The following is a 17,747-nucleotide window of genomic DNA, read 5'->3' on the forward strand; positions in this document are numbered from 1 at the left end:
GCTCCTACTTAATAGCCAATTGAGGAGGGGGGTGGGATTTGCCTTATTACTGAGTGAATAGTGGAATGATCCAAATAAATAAACCCAAAGGGGGACCATTTAAAGGGGAAGGAAGTGGGGGGAGAATCTCCCACAGGCCTTCCTAAAGGTATGGTCTAGGACTTTGCACAATTAATTTTATAGCCCAAAATGGAACTGAACCTAACCATAATGTCAATAATGGTGAGAGCAGAGACATCTGGCTTAGACACAAATAGCAACATATCATTTTTGTATAAGCATGATTTTGTGTTGCTCTCCACCATAAAACAACCCAAAAGATTTATGTCTAATTGTCTTGGCTAGGGGCTCAGTAGCTGTTGCAATGGGCAATCTTGCCTAGTCCCTCATTGAAGACTCATTATCAGATCTGTAACAGTCTTTCTCTGCAACTAATGAGATCACTAAGCTATCCATTGCCTGCTTTTGGAACAACTGAATAATAATTTTAAAAATGTTTTTATTGAATTTTTGATTTTTACCAAATAACTCAACAAGCCCCCCAAAATCCAAAACTTGCTTATTCGTTTGTGGGACAAAGGTGTCACTGGCTGGCCAGCATTTATTGCCCATTCCTACTTGCCCCAGAATGGTTGAGAGTCAGCTATGTTGCTATGGCTCTGGTATCACATGAGGCCAGACCAGGTGAGGACAGCAGATTTCCTCCCACAAAGGACATTAGTGAACCAGATAGGCTTTTCTGACAATTGATAAAGGTTTCATAATCATCAATAGATTCTCAATTCTAGAATTTTTTTTATTGAATTCAAATTTCATCATCTGTTGTGTTGGGATTCAAACACAGGTCCCCACAATATCAGCTGAGTTTCTGGATTAATATCACCAGGCTATCGACTTCCCCAGCACAGAATAATCTTTTTTCCACGTGTACATCTGAAAAAGACTGGTCAATGTCATGAAAATTGATTTGAATGATTAATTACAATGGGTGCCTCCCTTCATACAGATATAGAAAGGATATTGCCAAGTGTGGGACAACAGGATAAAGTCACAAGTACGTGAAACAATAGTGTAAACTCTTGCCAAGGACTGAGACCGAGCTACACAGCATAAGGGGTAAATTATAATCAATCAGAGCATAAAACAGCACCCCAAAACCTCAACGTTGAAAGGATACAACCCAAAGCCCAAATCATGGTAAAACGGTGTAAATTCTGACATATAAGATAACGGGAGCAGAGCTACACTAGCCCGTGGGAAGAGTGCAGTTAGAGAGTTATGGTATGTACCTTTCAATAGGGAAACATAAATCTTAACAAGGGAAGCTGTCCAGATGCCCTCTGCCCCTCTCCAAAAATGGGGCATTTGAGGGGAGGACAGACTACTGCTCCTTTTAATAACATAATGATACCTTCACCTTCCAAATCTACTACTCTTGCCTATACTGCCTAAGAAACCAAGAAATAGTGAGATCGATAAAAGAAGAATCAATTAGCCAAGGATTCTCGCATCACACTTGTGGCTGGAGATAAGTTTTGTTGTTAGCCCAACTGGTGGTTCTGCTAAGTCCCACTATCAGCTGGAAAATTTAACCCATTTTCCACCAAGGAGACCCCTGCCATTTTGAAGAAAGAGAATTATCAAGACATCCACAAAAGGGAAATCTCAGGGAGGTACAAACCTCCACCTCTTAACAAGATGAGGGGAAATCTTGTCAGACTAAGTATAAGTCAAAGCCTATGTCAGCATCCCACAAACCCAGATAACAAAAGGAAATCTTGGAGGGAGAGGAACACCATAATCAGACCACAAGATGTGGTTTGATAGTGTACACCTCATGAAGAAGAATTGTCCAGAAGCCCCCAAAAATGGACATCTCAGGGGAAGACCACCTTCTCCCTTATCTACAGAATCAGGGAACAGATAATCAAAGTAACTACTGCCCTAATGTACTGAGCAAAGATAAGCTTAGAACAATGGCACAATTAAAAGAAGGGATGGCAGGCCAGGAATATTCGTGCCATCCCTGTGCTTCAAATAAAGCAAACTTCCTGCATCTCCAGTAATACCAGAGGTGTGTCAGGCCCCACCATCAACAGGATTCCATCCATTTTCCCACCACCAAGGAAACTCTGAGAAAAGGAGGAATCATCTAGGCCTCCACAGTCAGGATATCTCTGGGAGGGACAAGAATCATGCATTCCAAGAACCAAGCTACCAAGTCACCACTGTCACAACTTGTGCAGCCGAGGGAAAATATAAGAAACCAAGCTAAGAAAGGCTAGACAACCAAGGCATGCTGACTACACCCAGGCCTACAGTGATTTTTTTTTTTCCCCAGCTCCAGCTATGCTGGAGGTGCCAAAGACAATAAAACTGTCTTTCCCGGGATATATGATCTGTCTGTATCTTCACGAGACCAACAAGGATTCTTTATCCCCAAAATAACAAAAATACAAGAAAAATGTGACAGCATTAGTTCTAAAGGGGGTTTTCCTCTAGAATGGCCTGTAACAAACTGCTTGTCCACCATCCTGCTGTGGCGCTACTCATCTTCTCCATAATTAAAGTAAAGGATGCCATATAATGTAATCCTCCATTATAAATGCTGGGGTTGCAAAACAAAAAAAATCACACAACTCTGCTGCTGTACAACCATCCCAGCATGCTCAGCAATAGAAGGATGGCGACCAATTATCAGTCCACAAGCAAAGGAAATACTTCCACGTTACAAACACTAGACCTAAGAGATTTAACTTTGACACAGGGTGAGCAGACTCCTTTACCCACCCTGCTCCCCCTGTACCTCACAGAAAGACAAAAATTGAATGTAAACTGTAATACACTTTACAAAGAACAGTACAGCACAGGAACAGGCCTTTTGGCCCACCAAGTCTGTGCCAGCATAGATACCACTGTCATCTAATATTTTCTTGCCTCTATGTGATCTATATTCCTCTATTCCCTGCCCATTCATATATCTATCCAGATGCCTGTTGAATGTAGTTATAGAATCTCCTTCCACCACCACCTCCAGCAACACACTCTAGGCATTCACCACCTGCTGTGTGAAAAATTTGCCCCTTGCATTTCTTTTAAACCTTCCCCCCTCACTCTCAACCTATACTTCTGAGTAATTGACCCTTCGACCCTGGAAAAAAATTCTGACTCTCCACTCTATCCAAGTTTATCACAGTCTTGTAAACCTCTGTGAGACCCCCCCCCCCACCTCATTCTCCCATGTTCCAATGAAAACAATCCAAATTTGTTCAATCTTTCTTCATCACCCATATCCTCCAAACCACGCAACATCCTGGTGAATCTCTTTTGCACCCTTTTCAATGCATAACATCCTTCCAGTAATGTAGTGACCAAAACTGTACGCAATACTCCAAAGGTGGCCTAACCAGTCTCATACAGCTGCAACATGATTTTCCAATTGCTTTACGCAGCGCTGCAACTGATGAAGGCCAGCATGCCATATGCCTTCTTGACCACCTTGTCCACCTGAGTTGCCACCTTCAGGGAATGATGGATATGTACACCTAAATCCCTCTGCATGCTAATATTTCTAAGGGCTCTACAATTTACTATAGATTTTCCTTCTGCAGTCGACCTTCAAATCGCATCAGTTCCCATTTCTCTGGGTTAAAGTCCATCTGCCATCTTTCAGCCCAGGTCTCCAGCCAATTTAAATCTTGCTGTATCCTCTCTCAATCCTGCTCACTATCTGCTACTCCCCCAATTTTTGTATCATCTGTAAATTTAATAATCAGACTACCTACGTTTTCCTCCGAATCATTATATAAACAATAGAAGCCCCAGCACTGTTCCTTTGTAGACACCACTTGACACAGATTTCGAGTTTGGAAAAATACCCTTCCGCTGCTACTCTCTGTGCCTGCTAGTTTTTTTATCTACCTTACTGGCTCACCTTGAATCCCATATGACTTCTCCTCCTGTATCAGCCTGCGAGAGGAACCTTATCGAAGACTAAAGTCCATGTATACAACATTCTTTGCTCTGCCCTCATCAACTTTTTTCATCACTTCCTCAAAGAACTCAATCAAATTTGTGAGACACGCCCTCCCCTTCACAAAACCATGTTAGCTATCACTAATAAGCATATTCTGTTCCAGATGTGAGTACACCCTGTCCCTAAGAATCTTGTCCAATATTTCCCCACCACTGATGTAAGGCTCACAGGCCTGTAATTTCCCGGATTGTCTCCTCTGCCCTTCTTAAACAGTGGAACAATGTTAACTACTCTCCAATCCTCTGATACCTCACCCGTGACTAAAGAGGATACAAAGATTTTGGTCAAGGCGTCAGTAATTTCTTCCCTCGCCTCTCTCAGTATTCTGGGATAGACTCTGTCTGGCCATGGTGACTTGTCCACCTTAATGTTTTTCAAAACCTCCAATACCTCCTCCCTTTTTATCTTGATATGTCCTAGAATATCAACATCCTCCTTTCTACACTGACCATCCACACATCTTTCTCCTTTATGAATACTGATGTATTTGTTAAGGACCTCATCTGGCTCCACTCCCAAATTCCCTCCACTGTCCTCGAGTGGACCTACCCTTTTCTTAGCTACCCTCTTCCTACTTAAAAAGCCTTGGAATTCTCCTTAATCCTGCCTGCCAAGGACATTTTTTGGCACCTTTTGCCCCCTAAATCCCTGTTTAAGACCTTACCTGCTATCTTTGTATTCCTCAAGCCTTATCCATTTTCAATTTCCTGAAATTTATGTATACTTCCTTCTTTTTCACCGAACTCACTAAGATCTCCCTTGTCCTACCCATTATAAATAAATGGATATCCCTGGCTTTCATGAATAGGATTACAGGCCAAATAGACATTGAAGCTTAAATATCAAACACCTTTGTCTGGATAAAAGGCAACATCACAAAATTAGGATTATAATAATAAGAGTAGTTCAAGATTAATGGTGACCTGCAGGATAATGAAGCCTTCCATGGAGGTTGAAAAGACCAAAGCCTTGACAGAAATATCAAACAACATCAGGGATCCAACCTTAGTTTCACCACGGTCTCTACACCTCTATTGTGTCGTTGCTCAGAAGCCCCATGAGAAAGAGACATAGGCCCTGGTAGGTGGCGAGGTCCCATCATGTCTGGCCACCTCCAACCCTTTTTGATGAACACTGAGGTCAAGACAACGCAAGACCAGGGGTCGGGATATATAACTGACCCCAAATTTTGAAGATGCGGTGTATCTCTACGAACTTAATGCCCAGACTTCAAATCAAGATTATGAAAGCATGGCAGCCAGTTTTCAAATTCAGCCCGGAATTCATCCTCAGGTCCCCTTGGGACGTCGGGCACAGGACACTCCTTCAACTCCATCTCCCTGAATTAACCAGGATGTGACGTAGCACAGTTTCCAAGGACTGAAAGTGAGCCTTCACTGAAGAAACAGCCCTCTGAATTGATAGGATTCTTTCCTCCACTTCGTCCATTTTCTTGCAATTCATCAATGTGAGCACTGATCTTTTGTGCCATGGAGTTAACTATCATCTCAATGTTTACCAGCATCACCAGGGCATGAGCCCATTCACCAGCTAAACCACCACTGCAAACAGTACCCCACCCTATCTGTCTCCAACCACCTTGATTAAACAAAGATTATCTTGACTTTGCTTGACTCCCTGTCACCCAAATTTAAGTAGGACATTCGGGAACATAATATGGAGTATGCAGTCCAGGATAATTATATGGCAAGATGTGCCACCAAAAGGGCAAGCATAGAACACCCTTTCTACGTTCTAACCCCTCCTATTAAGACTTAAGCCCTACTCACATTTATTAGTATAAAAGAGACCACAAAACATATGCCAGTATTGTAAGGGTACAGATGATTAGAAAGGAAGAATAATATTTTTACACAGCACTATTGTTGTACAATCTGTACAGCATGTTCCTTAACTATGGGGAGAACACAAGAATGTTTTTCATGAAGGACAAATGGAAGTGCCTGCCATTCCTAAGGACAAAATCTCACTGCAATACTCAATTACAAGACCACTCTTGTTGAAGTGATAAATACCAACACAGAATCAGGAAGAAATTATAATGACAAGGGATAAAGCTCAGATTTTACAGTGAACTGCAGCCTGCTACTCCAAATTATTGCCTTCCATGGAATTCACAAAAGCCATGACTTTTTAGTTGGGTCATTGAATGTCTTTATACAATTGTCAAATGTCACCCTCAGTGTAGCAGGATATATTGCACTCCAGTAGCCTTCAGTCGTCTTCTAAATTCATCAAAGCCCGTGCGCCTCTGTTGTATTGCTGCTGAGAAACCTATGCTCCATCATAGAGCAAGGCCCCATTGTGTCTAGCTTCCTCCATCTTTGGTGATCCTTGAAGCTACGAAAGCACCTAATTATGGGCTGTGGTTGTTGATTGTTCCTAGGCCTCAGAGACAGAAAATGCTGTGCCCCTTCTAACTTGATGCACCCAGCTTTTGTTTCTGAATTAATGAAACGTGATAACCAGCTCTAACTGAGAGCATACCCTCTGCTGCTTCTTTCAAATCAACAATCTGGAGATTTTTCCTCTGGCCTTGGTTCTCCAGATCTTCAAGGAATTCTGATATACCACCCAGCTGTTTTTCCAAGGATTGGAAGCAAGCCTCAAATGAGGAATTATATTTTCAACAGTAATAATTCTGTCCTCTGCTTCATCAAGCCTTTTGCCAGTACTCTGCAGTTCCAAAGTGTGAGTACTGATATTCTGTATGAGTTTCTCATCAGTAAACTGAATAACATTAGCATTCACCAGTTGCAATGCCTTTGAGAGTGCTGGATCGAGAGCCTGTTCATTCACTAAGTCACCATGTTGAAGAGTTGGCTCCATGCCAGTTATTTCTGACTGCTCTATTTTGTAGACAATTTTCTTAATATTTCTCTACATTTTGTCACCAATGTTGGGACAGGAATCTTCCAACGACATAATATGGAGTTCTCATTCCCAGATTAGGTAAGTACAAGCAATGTAAGCACGATGAATGAAACGATTATGGATTGAGTTGCACCAGAGCTCATGGAAACTCAGTTATTCCTGTGCTCACATCACGTGACATCCCCCCACCCCAAAGATTTAAATTGGAGCCTATCACTTCTTCCACTACATTCTTCTTTATAATTTAAAAAAAATAATTTTAAGAGCTTTCCAAAATCCTAATTTCTTTCTGTGCTTTTTTTTAAGACAAACTTTTAAGGTATGCTTTGAATTAACAGAGAAAAATAGCCACTAACTAAAGTATCAATAATGCCAAAATTGATCAAACTTAATCAAAGAAATAAAACAGATCTCAAGAATCCGCTTAGATTTTGGAGAGACAACAGTTATCTTTCATGGATTCATAATTTAGGAACTGTGTCCAATTACATCAGATGCCAGTTTAATCTGATGATTTGTTTTGGTGTTTGGATTGGAGGGGTAGGTTCTATATAACTTTAAGTGACGAGACAAGCATGGACATGGTTACTTCATTGATTGCTCATTCATCATTACATATATTTGATGTCATGTTGTTCTTATCAATGTAAGGACTATTTTTCTCAGAATTAAACACTTTTGTCAGGATTAAGCACCAGTTAGATAATGCTGGATTTAGAGTAAGCTCTCACTGCATTGTGTAAACTGTGATGTCTGACTGCATCAATATGACATTTTCAATTTCCACATCAGCCAAATTTGTTGCTTGTTGAATGGAGATATAAGAAATGGAATGGGAAAACAAATTTTACCCATAAAGCCATCTATTGCATTACGTATTTATCATCAGCACCTAAATATATCCCCATAACCTTCAATCCTAAATGTTTATTTTAAAGGATTCAGTAAATTAGCGCAACCAATTCAGTTGGCTGCCATTGCACATTCCTTGAGAAGAAAATTCCTGGAAACCCTCAAATTTAATTGAGGCTTGACTATCTTGAATCTGCACCCTTTCTTTTTGCGAGCATAATTAAAATCAAAAGGTCAATTTAGATGTGATTTGTCTCAACAGATGTACCATTTCAACCCCCAAAGTTAGCCAGCTAAGCTATTAATGTAGGTCAATAAGGCCATTAATTTGAAAAAAAGCAAATCGACCACTACAGTTTTTTTCTGGAGGGTAGAATTGAAGAGCTAAGAAACTGTGCTAAACTTGTATCAAACTGTGGTTATTGAAACCAAAAGAGAAAATGCTGTAACATAAGAACATAAAAAACAGGAGCAGGAGTAGGCCATCTATCCCCTCAAACCTGCCCTGCCATTCAATAAGATCATGGCTGATCTGAAAGTGGTTCAGTTCCACTTACCCACCTGCTCCCCACAACCCTTAATTCCCTTATTGATCAGAAATCTATCTACCCGTGACTTAAACGTATTCAACGAGGTAGCCTCCACTGCTTCAATGGGCAGAGTATTCCAGAGATTCATTACCCTCTGAGAGAAGAAGTTCCTCCTCAACTCTTCTAAACTGACTCCCCCTAATTTTGAGGCTGTTTCCTTCTAAGTGGAAAGAATCTCTCTGCCTCTACCCTATCTAGCCCCTTCATTATCTTATATGTCTCTATAAGATCACCCCTCAGCCTTCTAAACTCCAACGAGTACAGGCCCAATCTACTCAATCTCTCCTCATAAGCTACCCGGTCATCTCCGGTATCAACCTGGTTAACCTTCTCTGCGCTCCCTCCAAGGCTAATATATCCTTTCGCAAATAAGGGGACCAAAATTGCACACAGTACTCTGGTTGCGGCCTCACCAGTATCTTGTACAACTGCAGCAAGACGTCTCTGCTTTTATATTCCATCCCCCTCACGATAAAGGCCAACGTTACATTTGCCTTCTTGATCACCTGCGGCACCTGCAGACTGAGTTTTTGAAATCATGCACAAGGACCCCTAGGTCCCTCTGCACAGTAGCATTTTGTAATTTTTCAACCTCAGCAGATCTGGCAGTATCCGCAAGGAAAGAAAACAGCTGATGTTTCGAGTCCAGCCGACCCTCTGTTAAAGCTGTGAAATGAAGATGAAATGCATTACCAAGCTTTGACAAAGGGTCGCCTGGATTCAAAACATCAGCTCTTTTCTTTCCTTACAGACGCTGCCAGACCTGCTGAGATTTTCCAGCATTTTCTCTTTTGGTTTCAGATTCCAGCATCCACAGTAATTTGCTTTTATCCTGTGGTTATTGAATACTTGAGGACTATGCACAGTTTTGAAGTGCACATTATGAGAAGAATATAGAAGCAATGGCAAAAACAATTCACAAGGATGATATTGTAAGTGAGAAGATATACCTATCGGAAAAGGCTGATGTAGCTGGGGTTCTTTCCTTTAGAAAAGATGAGGCTGAAGGGTGACCAGATAAAATTCTGAAAAAATTTGACAGGCTAGATATAGAGGACATTTTCCCATTTGAAAGCAAGTCCAAATTGAAGAAGCATAAATATATGTTTCACCAATAAACCAAAAGGAAATTCGCAGAAACTTGTTTACAAAGAGTGTGGTCAGAAGGTAAAATGCATTACCAAGAAGAGGAGTTGATGACAAGAATATAGAAAAGCACATGAAGGAGAAAGAAATAGAAGGTTATGCCAATTGGGGTTGGGTGAAGACAGGTAGCAAGAGATTCATGTGCAGCATGAATGTCTCCATTGTCTAGTTGAATCAAATATCTGTTTCCTTGCTGTAAGCCTGATGTAAACTCAAAAAATGCTAACAGGCACCAGAAATGTGACAACATTGATCACACGCCTGTGCTGATTTTTTTTTTCAGCAAGCGTTGACATTGGAACCAAGCCCCCAGATGCTGACAGTCATCATGAAACACCAATGTTTAGATAATATGATTAAGATTGACCATATTTGTGTTGAACATATTTAATCTAAATTTCTGGGCAGAATTTACAGGAATAAAAGAGGAGTGATCTAACCTGTGCAGTCAATTACTGTTTCATTTAAATGTTAACGTGAAACAATTCTAAAAGTTATTTCAAAGATATTTGGAATTCACAACAGCAGTCTAACACATTGAATATATACAATGCAGTGAACAAATAGGGGGACTGAAACCGGAGGCAAGTTACAGAAGCAACAAAAAACACGATCCAATAGATGGATTCGAGTTGACTTTTAAGGAAGAAGAGAGCTATTCCCAGAGAAGGGATGTAGGAATCAAATTCTAAGAGTGCGACAGTACCATGGCTGTGCAGCAGTGTACAGGGAAAGAGATAATGCATTAGTATGAGGTAAGATAACAGACAATTCTCTGGCCCGTGTGCTTGTGCGCAGATCACATTGAGGCCACGTGGGGCCAGAAAATTGCAGGGAAGGAGCCCACAGCACATCCCTCTTTGGGATTTTCCCAGCCCTCATATCCTGACATAATCTGATTCACACCCTTGCTGAGACCTTAAATATATTTAATGATGGAGCATCCACAATGCCACAATCTTCTGGGGTTGAGAATTCCAAGGATTCAAATCTTTTGCCTAACAAAATTACTCCCTGTCAGTCCTAAATGCCAGGAAAATAACCTTTGTATCTAGCTGGTCAAATCACTTCAGACTTTCAAACAAAGAACAACCCAGCACGGGAAACAGGCCCTTCAGCCCAACGAGCCCGCGCCGCCGCATCACCCTACACCTATTCTACCCTGCATGTCTACGAATGGGACCCTACTCAGTCAGATTCAGGGAAGAAATAGTGTCAATTTGGTAAAAACCGATTAGCCTAAGAGCACATCTTTGGGGTGTGGGAGGAAACCGGAGCGCCCGGAGGAAACCCACGCAACCACAGGGAGAATGCGCAAACTCCCACAGACACAGGCCCAAATCCATGTGTCTGCACAGCCAGCAGTGCTAGTCACTGAGCTGTTGCTTTCACTGAGATCACTTCTCATTCTTCTAAACTCCAGAAAGTATAGACTTAATTTTGTGAGTGGAATCAAGCAAAAATTGGAAATTATTATCAAGTATCTTAAATGAGGATAAATAGTAGCGAGTTATGATTATTTTTCAGTCACACACATTAGGGATACCATGAGGCAGAACTTCATGTAAACCTACTGATATCAAGCAGCGGTATTCTATGTGACTGTGGTAAAGGTAAACCATCCCTCCTGATCTCTCTCAGCCTGTCTCATTTATCAGGTTGACCACAACATTTGACTCCAATGCCCCTCCAAATTTGTCTAGCTGAGTAGAATTGCGCTTAGCTGGTTCCAATCTTATCTGTTTAGTTGTGGCCAAATTCTTTTTGTCATGTACTCACCCCTAATTGACATTTACCAACTTTTTACATAGCCCTACAGGAGTGTCTTTTTTAACTACCCCCTAATGATTAACTGTTTTAGAAATGTTATAACCGAAAATCTCTAATAGGGCCAAACTGTTTGATGCTACGTTATAATTATTGTACGCAAACACTCTACATAATTTTTTTCTGCATTTGCTGTACTCCCATTGATACATTTGAGAATAATTTAAATACTCTCACTTTTTTTTAGCAACACAATGAATAAACTAACAACAAATTTGGATCAGCATTTTGTGAAAAAGTGCTAGCTAATAGTGAACCCTGTTCCCCTGTAGAATCACTGTCAGCAGCCCCACTTCCCAATTCCCTCGCCAACCCTCTCACTCAGCAGCCTCTCTCCCCAGTACCCCTCCTTTGACTCATTCATTCAACAGACCCTCTTCCCAGACTCTGTACCCTCAACTTAGTCCTTTGTACCTTTGTGAGACATATTGTGTCTGTCAGTTCACTGACCTGTTGGTCAAGCAGCTGTCTGTCCAACTTGGCCGGTGTTTTGGCCAGCAGCTGCTTCTCTTGCACCACTGCCATGTTTGTGCCTAAGGGCAGCATGTAGCAAAAGAGGACGGGATCAACAAAACATCAGAATTGATATTGCAAAGCAGATCATTCAAAAATATTGCACAAAAATGCACAGAATCTTTGTGGCTGTTTGGTGAGCAATTTAATGAAGACCCTTTCGAGGGGCTACTTGTTAGGTTGCTCGAGGCCTAGCATCAATGTGTAATCCACTCCTTCTGCAATGGGATACCAAATATTGGATTCCTATCCGGATAGTCAAATAAGCATCTGTTTATTTTAGGTGACTGTGCTTGCAATTTGTTTGCAAGCTCACCTGAAAACTATGTCATGTAGTCAAGCAGTGGTCATTTCTTAATTTTCGACTGCTGACTCCTTCATTTGCCAACATAATTAGAGCAAACTGCAGTTTGAAAGTGCCCTCGTTGTCACTTTTCCCAACATGTCTAGTTCATGCTGACATTTTTTTTGCTCTTACTTTTCCCCTCCTGACCTCTTAATACAACTCCTGCTTCAGTTAAACTTGGTGCTTTTGTTCCACAACCGTGTTGAAATCGCCTCGCTTCATTGAAATCATAGAAAATTTACAGCACATCCTCCTATTGTACCCATGCCAGTCACTGTTTCTTTATCACCCGAGATTTGACATTCATTCTGAGGTCCAGGAAATGGAAGTGTGTTCTGATGACTTTATCAAAACCAACTTATGGTGTTAAAACCTTGCAGTAATATCCCAGCTACCTGTTCTGCATTATTAGTATTTCAAGAATAACTGGACACTACTGATGGAATTTTTTTTAATCTACATCTTCCTTTTCCCTCCTCCATTTCCTTTTGCTTTTGTTCCATGTATTGCCTCAAGTCCTCTGATTAACACCTGCATTGTACTGTCTTTTGTATGATAGGGAACCCTAGATTTTGCTTCCTTATCTTATGGTTAATAGAAGTTTCTCATTTAGGTGAACAGGCACTTTTTAATGTTCCATTTTAAGCTATTATATTCATAATTAGAAATTGTTTGTAAGGGTTTTTGGAATGAGAAGTCAAGAATTATTCCCAAAATTTCTGCTTGGGTAAGAAAACATTGGCAAAAAGAGTAATGTTCACATTGGACCTATTTATGTTATGTCGATAATGATGTTGTTCCCAAACTAATTTGAATTTTGTCAGCATAATACAATAAATAGTTTATTGCAGCACATTCACATCTATTTGATATTTTGTTTCAACAAATCAATAAATAATTTAACAATTTCTGCTGTTTACATTAAATAAACATTAAGACTAATGTGGGCCACAAAATCTGTACATGTGTTTAGTGACTCCATGATTGTTAGTGACAGTTGCATTTTCTGTTCTTGGTTGTGAATAGTTCAGCTGGTTTTCTGAATTTTATGCACCAATTTCTTGATCTTGTTATTTGAATGCTGAACAAATCTGATTTTGATATCATGGACAGTGTTGCCAGAGAGAGCTCAGCATCTCCAGTGGGAAAGATCCACTATTAAGTACACTATTGTTTCATAGCAGGATATCCATTTTCCGAATCAGGCAGCAGAAGATATTCCATGATTTACAATTGTTTTATTGTTACACTATAGTTCAGCAGAAATACTAATTTACACTCCTCCTTTCTGGATCCTCTCCCTGTCTAGTGGCATCCACGATGTGGATGTGCCGGCGTTGGACTGGGGAAGACGTATAAGATGATGAATGGGATGGATAGGATAGAGGTGGAGAGACTCTTCCCGCTCAAAAAAGACAGTAGGACTAGGGGGCACAGCCTCAAGATAAAGGGGAGGCAGTTTAGAACGGAGTTGAGGAGGAACTTCTTCACTCAAAGGGTGGTGAATCTCTGGAATTCTCTGCCCGTTGAAGTGGTGGAGGCTGCCTCGCTAAATATTTTTAAGAAGCGGGTTGATGGGTTCTTGATAAGAGAGGGGATTAAGGGTTATGGGGAGAGGGCGGGAAAGTGGAACTGAGCCACAACAGATCAGCCATGATCTTATTGAATGGCGGGGCAGGCTCGAAGGGCTAGATGGCCTACTCCTGCTCCTATTTCTTATGTTCTTATGTTCTTAAACACAGTAAAAAGTCTGACAACACCAGGTTTTAGTCCAACCGATTTATTTGATAGTAAACGCACAAGCTTTCGAGGTTTCCCTCTTCGTCAGGTGAATGTCGAAAGCTTGTGCGTTTACTATCAAATAAATCGGTTGGACTAAAACCTGGTGTTGTCAGACTTTTTACTGTAGTGGCACCCACCCCAGCAGAAAACCCAGCTCTTAAGTACAGACTTCAATAAATTTCACCTGCTCACAACTTGCTCTCATGTTTGTTCTGGTTTATTCTTAAGGGGACCCACCATTCTAACATTGTCAACCATCAGGCAACTAAGTAGTCATGTTCCTTGATCTCTGGGATTAAGGACTTTGGCGGTTTAAGTTTTATCCCGTCCTCACTCCCATGGCAGCTGGCGAATTTAAATTTAAGTAAGAATCTGGAATTGTAAAGCTAGTCTCAGTAATGGTGACCAGTAAATCATTGTTGGTTGTCATAAAAATCCCTCTTGTTTTCTTTTAGGAAAGGAAATCTGACATCCTTACCTGGTCTGGCCTATGTTGTCTCCAGATCCATGACAGTGTGGTTGTCTGTTACTTGCCCTGTGAAATGGTGTGACAATTGGGATGGACAACATCTGGTGACCTTGCCAGCAATGCTTGTTTCCCATGCCCATCCAGTAATTTCAGGTATACTCCAAGATTCCAGATGTGGCTTTGTTGCATAGGAGCATGGGTCAGTTTTCACCTGGACCACGATAGCATTCAGCACTACCTCTTTTACCTTTCATCAATCCTAAGCTGTTGCTATTCACTTCTGATATTAAGATTTGAATGAAATGATACTTTCTCCACTTTAAATCAATGAAATAAAACTACAGATACCTATATACCTTGAGTTGCAATGCCATTAAACACCAAGCCACCTCACACTAAGGCCAGAAGATACTCAGGCTTGGTGTATAACTTGCCCCTGAGTTCAGTTTCCTGTCCCTAATCCAAGACTGATTCCTTTCACCTCTAAAACTTCACTTGTTCCGCATTTATCTCTTGCCCCCTTCTTCCAAATCAATGTCATTGTTCAGATCTTCATTTCCTATGCGATGCAGTTTGGCCTATTTATTCACATGAGCAAAAGCTTGCATTCCACCAACTCTTATTCTTCTATAAAGCTTCCACCTGATCAGTCCTACTTGTTACAGCCTAGTTACTATTTATATGAGTATAGAAGACTTATGGATTCCTCTTTATGTTAACTTCCACCCACTTAAGCGTCTCATTTCCTTTTTCACTTCCCCGCCTATTGACTTAACATCTGCCATACGTATCCTTTTTCTGCTTCCTCTGACTCTCTATCTCTTTTATCATCTAGGGAACTCTGGCTTTGCTTAACTACTGTTCCCTGTTGTGGGAATGTATTCGAGCCAACTCCTCTTTAAAGGCAGCCCATTGCTTTGTTAGTTTCCCCTGCCAATCTGTCATTCCATTTACCTGGGGCTGGTCTGCTCTCAAGCCCCCTTCTGATTAACTATTTTTTTCCTCAAGATTACTGCTTATCCTTTTCCATGCTAATCAAAATATTGTAATAATTGCATTCTGATTGACTCGGGCTTCTAGGTGCCACATTTGGTCAAATACTGCCACAATGTCAAGGGCTGTTATTTTCACCTCACCTCTTCACTACCCATGCCTGATGGATAGTTTGAAAACTGCTCCAATAGTAACAGACCTATTGACTAAAGCATAGTTTAAATTCATTCTACACTGTGGAACAGGTAAACAATTTCCAATGTCTTGTATTAATATACTTTTATTTCGCAAACATTCTGGAGAGAAATTCATATCTTTAGCTAACCCTGGGAATTGAGCCAACACTGTATCTCAAAAGGATACAATGTCTTTGGCCCCCTTCATCAGGCGCCAACAGAATTACTTCACCCTGAAATATAAAATCCAATTATCTCCATTGTAAGTACATTATATGGTATCAGTTTGTCACAAGCTTCACACACTGGTGCAACATTTTTTTTGGAACTACAGACAGAGTTGAGAGGGTTGGCTTATGAGGAGAGACTGAGTAGAGTGGGGCTATACTCATTGGAATTTAGAAAAATGAGGGGAGATCTTATGTAAACATATAAGATTATGTAGGGAAGTAGATAAGGTGGAAACAGGGAAGTTGTTTGCACTGGCGGGTGAAACTAGAACTAAGGGGCATAGCCTCAAAATAAGGGGAAGCAGATTTAGGACTGAGTTGAGGAGGAATTTCTTCAAAGGGTTGTGAATCTGTGGAATTCCCTGCCCAGTGAAGCAGTTGAGGCTATCTCATTGAATGTTTTTAAGGCACGGATAGATACGTTTTTGAATACTAAAGGAATTAAGGTGAGCAGGTGAGTAAGTGGAGCTAAGTCCATGAAAAGATCAGCCATGATCTTATTGAATGGCGGAGCAGGCTCGAGGGGCCATATGGCCCACTTCTGCTCATAGTTCTTATGTTCTTATACCTACAAAAGCACAACTGCGAGCAGTCTACCTTCACAAAAGTAGCAGTGATTTCCGTCAATCATTTTTATCTCCTGCATTGTTTCTTTCACTAGCCTGAGAAGCATCTGTCTTTTTTTCCCTGCTATCACCCTGTTTGTAATTAGTATTCTGTTCGCTGTCACTTCTCTTACCATTCCAGTTTCTGCGTGGATTTACAAACAAGGGTTTTTTTTTGCCATCTATGTGTTTGTGGGGTAATTTTTAACTATTAGCCAAAACTGCTGCTTCCATTATTTTAGAAATTTTGCAATCATCACGATGGTGCTTGATTCCTAACTCCATACTATTTTTAAATTCCTCCATTAATAGCATTTCTTTAAGTTTTAAAAAAATCTTGGTCAAGCTTCAACACTCTATAATATTGATCAAACATTATTTGTTTTCCTCTAGAAAATTCACAAAAGTCTCTGCCTCGGATTTTTTTTGTCTATAAACATCTAGGATTAACACACACAAATTATGTTCAGAAGTCTTAAATGTATCATGATCTGCAGATTGTTCATCTGAAACCGTTGAATAAATCTCCAACATTTTTCCTACAAAAACACTGGTTGGATCATCCAAATTTCTCTTGGCCATTGGCATACCTAAAAAAGAGGAATCAATACAGAATTATTCGCATGCCAAACAGCAGAAGCAGCATGCTTGCAGCCATCTTCAGCTGGAGGTGCTGAGTGGATCATCCATTTTGGCCTCAGGTACCAGTCTTAAGCCAGTTCAATTCACTCCATGTGATAACAAGAAACGGTTGAAAGGCTACAAAGGCTGTGGGCCCTGACAGCATTATCAGCAGTAGTAATGAAGGCTTGTGCTCCAGAACTAGCTATACCCATTGCCAAGCTGCTCCAGTACACCTACAATACTGGCACCTATCTAACAATTTGAAAAATTGCCCAGGTATGTCCTGTCCAAAAATAGCAGGACAAATCCAATCTGGCCAATTACTTGGTCAATCTACAATAAATTCAATGATATATTCATTGTAAAACAAAACTTTTTAAAACCAGTTTCAAGAGCTGGTTAACACACAACTTGTAATCTGTATCTATCACTGTTTAAATATTCCAGCACACACATGATAAAGTTTGCAGGTTTTGATGTTGTCAGTCTAGTGCTCCCTTGTGTGAAGACAGTTACAAGTATCCAGTAGATAGCTGGAGGTTCTCACCAATGAAGTTTCACTGGAAGAGAATAGAGCAAGAAAGAGAGTAGAACAGGAGCAATCTCCCTTGTCTCAGCTTCTCGGGTTTTCAATTGCAGACAAGCTCTACTGAGATGAGGATT

The 17,747-nt window shown here is 40.7% G+C and overlaps 1 protein-coding gene across 5 annotated transcripts in view; it reads left to right on the plus strand.

Moving 5' to 3' along the window:
• Window positions 1–17,747, plus strand: part of LOC145347693 (ERI1 exoribonuclease 3-like) — a 360,320-nt gene that overhangs the window by 4,761 nt on the left and 337,812 nt on the right. For 2 of the 5 annotated variants that reach the window (XM_080195393.1, XM_080195399.1), the window contains exon 2: window positions 14,443–14,655. The exons of 2 other annotated variants lie outside the window; for them this stretch is intronic. The gene's annotated coding sequence lies outside the window, so the exon portion shown is untranslated. The remainder of the gene's footprint in view (window positions 1–14,442; window positions 14,656–17,747) is intronic. One more of the 5 variants, XM_080195395.1, reaches the window with a different exon arrangement.

The sequence above is a fragment of the Carcharhinus amblyrhynchos genome, chromosome 9 (assembly GCF_965287045.1).
Source record: "Carcharhinus amblyrhynchos chromosome 9, sCarAmb.v2.hapA, whole genome shotgun sequence".
In the NCBI taxonomy this organism is placed as follows: Eukaryota; Metazoa; Chordata; class Chondrichthyes; order Carcharhiniformes; family Carcharhinidae; genus Carcharhinus; species Carcharhinus amblyrhynchos.